This window comes from Melitaea cinxia, chromosome 3, assembly GCF_905220565.1.
Source record: "Melitaea cinxia chromosome 3, ilMelCinx1.1, whole genome shotgun sequence".
NCBI classification, from domain to species: domain Eukaryota; kingdom Metazoa; phylum Arthropoda; class Insecta; order Lepidoptera; family Nymphalidae; genus Melitaea; species Melitaea cinxia.
In genome coordinates, this window is record NC_059396.1 from 15,726,131 (window position 1) to 15,729,272 (window position 3,142).

The 3,142-nt window shown below is 31.3% G+C and overlaps 1 long non-coding RNA gene across 1 annotated transcript; it reads right to left on the minus strand.

Moving 5' to 3' along the window:
• Positions 1-479: 479 nt before the first annotated feature.
• On the minus strand, positions 480-2,725 carry LOC123669606. Its single transcript, XR_006745778.1, has 4 exons — positions 2,263-2,725; positions 2,004-2,105; positions 1,204-1,333; positions 480-1,087 (listed from the first exon to the last, which is right to left on the minus strand). It is a non-coding gene; the product is annotated as an uncharacterized LOC123669606 (long non-coding RNA).
• Between the last annotated feature and the right edge of the window lie 417 nt (positions 2,726-3,142).

Genomic DNA, 3,142 nt, shown 5'->3' on the forward strand with positions numbered 1-3,142 from the left:
CTAGGATCTGATGATGGGATCCCAGAGAAATCGAGGAAAACTCGAAAATCCGCATAACTTTTTAATGTACCGATTTTGACAATTTTTGATTTAGTCGAAAGCCGATGTTTATCATGTGGTCACATTTAAATTTCATCGAGATCTGATTACAACTTTTGGAGTAATCTTTGATAATGCGTATTTACTTGACTAATTTTTTGTCTACCTGCGTTTTATTACTTGTCGATATAACTGAAGTCGGTTTTTTTTCGTTTGCCTGCAAACACAATTATTATATTGAGTACACATGATTAAACATACACTCATTGATTTAAAATTGTGATTTTTATTTTTAAATATGAATCGGTTACATTTTTGCTTTTATTTGAGTATATTTCTTAAATAATGTGTTCGGATCAATCAGTTTTTGAAGTATGCAGTCAATATAGAATTTTGTCAACTTTTGTTTTATTTCCTTCTGCCAAAAATTATCGTCTTTATTAATAATTTCGATTCTAAGCGATTCATTTTCACTGCCCCATACCGCATATATACATTTTTTGCTTTGTGTTACATGTAATTGACCTTGAATTTGGTAATACCAATTTTTGTTAATGTGGTATTGACCATTCTTATTTATTTTCCAGACGGTTATTTTTGTCTTCCTGATAGCTTCGTCTATGCCGATTCTATGCGCTGTAATGGGACATTTCACCTCAATGAGATGACGATGTTTGCCAATAACCTTGTGATTGTGGTCGTATGTATTTTCAGTGAAACTAGGCAAATTTATAGCTGACAACACTTCTTCAAGTTGTGACCGGCCACATCCTATTGCGATGGTACCAGCTACTGCACATGCATTCAAATTAATTCATAATAATATCATTTTCGATTGTAAGAGTTACGTTATACATTTTACACTGAAAAGTAAATAATGATATCAGACTATTTTGATTTTCTCCTGTTAGTATTATATCATTCGATGAATACGCTAGATGGCCATGTTTACAAAAGTTGAGTAATTTTTGAATTGAGATATGGCCACAATCTTCCTTCCGACGTGTTTATCGGATATAATTTCTTCCGGTTCCGTAGTAACAGTATACTGAAATTAAAAAAATAACTGAATCGAGAACAAAAAGTTGAACACATATTTTATTTGTTTACCAGAATGAAAATGTGAAAGGTAAAATAATACAGTGATAACTAAAATGGAAATACCTCTTTTTCTTCACTTTCTAATCCATGACAATAGGTTGAATTAAACCCATTAGTTGACTCTGCAAACTTATTCTTATGTGCCATAGGCGTAGTTAAATCTAGACCTTGTGGCACTTTTTTGAAGGTAGTCCTAGAAAAAAATATACATTTACTAAGATAATAACATATTTTACATTTTGTACACATTGAATTAAGATAACACAAAGACACATATCTACACACACATCCACGCAAACAAATACTAGTACACTTATTGCTGCATTTTTTTTTTGGTACTATATAGGTATGTTTGACACACTAAAACATACATTCATAAATAATATACATATACAAATACTTTATTCGTCGATTATAAGTAGGTCTGTCATTTCATTAGATAGTATGAATAAAGACAAAAAGAATACACAATATAACATACATACATACATACATACTTAATTACATACACACATACATATAACACACAAAACTTATACTATTACGTAATCGATGCCTACGATTAAAATGTCACTTCCTGGCTAGGTACTCATTTTTCATTTAAACTAATCCTAAGTAAAAAAAGGAAATTAAAAGAAATAAATAAAAACCGACTGCATAAAAACTGAAAAGAAAGATAAACAAGTCCAGTACTCAATCTAGATTCCTATACTGAGTACTGGACTTGATTTTAAATCACTCACAGCGATTTAAGCAGTCGGGTTCACATACCGATTTACTTTTTTTATAACCGCACCAAGTCCGCAAAGCCCAGTCAGGAAGTGTCTAATAATGCGGTGTGACTCTTAGCATATTTTACTTACTGTGTGACATCGCAAGTTCGAAGTTGACAATTTTCTGAAGTTAAATCTTGGTTTTCTATATTTACATCGAGTTGTTGTAGTACCTGTCTTTTTCTTTGAGCTCTGTAAATAAAATAATAAGATGATTATTTATATTGTAAATTTTAGTAAATTTAATTGATATTATATTAATTTTATTAATACGTTCTATTGTATTGTAATAAACTTACAATACAATATAAAATTACGATAAAAAATCAGTACGTAATTAAGTACTTACACTGCGATTTTTATTTCCGTGAGCCTTTGTTGCTGATATCATTTCACTTTTGATACTTTCGGCATATTCAATTTACACAAGTAAACAAATAGGTAGTTATTTCGTCCTTTCGCTCGCTTATAAAACTAAATAAACAGTATTTGCACAAGCAAATAAGTAAATGCGTCCTTTCGTTCACTTGTAAAACTAAAGTGTCTACAGTGTCCTATCACACAAATGTCAAAATTGTGGGGTCAATAAAAATAAAATAATAAACAATAAATGCGCGCGCGTCGCATCAAACGACACAAGCTCCTCATACAACGGCCGAGAGGCGAATGCTCCTCGTCGCCCGCGCAGACACCCGCTTGCCCGGTTTACTTACGAAATTCAATATTACAGATTTCTCAAAAATTATCTATTTAATTGAAAAATTGGCAGACAGTATTGAAGAGTAATGCATTATTCACTACTGGTTAAAGTTTCATGTCTATGCGTTGCATAATTAGCGAGTTTATACGGATTTTAGACCAAGAAAAGCGTTCACGAAAAATTCATTTTCTCGTGATAAGGTAAATTTTTCAATATATCAGTAGACACAATTACAGATCAATTATCAAGCTAAAATATTGTCTTTAGAACTTTATTGTTTATTCAACGTTCAAGCATACTATAAGGAATGTAAAAACAGTAAATTCGGCCGGGTAGCCCCTTAACAACGATAATACGTGTAGCGCTCGGCTGAATGTAGCTTATACATACTTGTACTTGTACTATGAATTTGTATGCGTATTATTATATACTTACGAGTATTATATGTATTTTCGCAGTAACATAAATTTGAATTTGAAAGTATTCCCCTACAAAAATTATTTTGCTAAGTTATAAATAAAACCTCTGT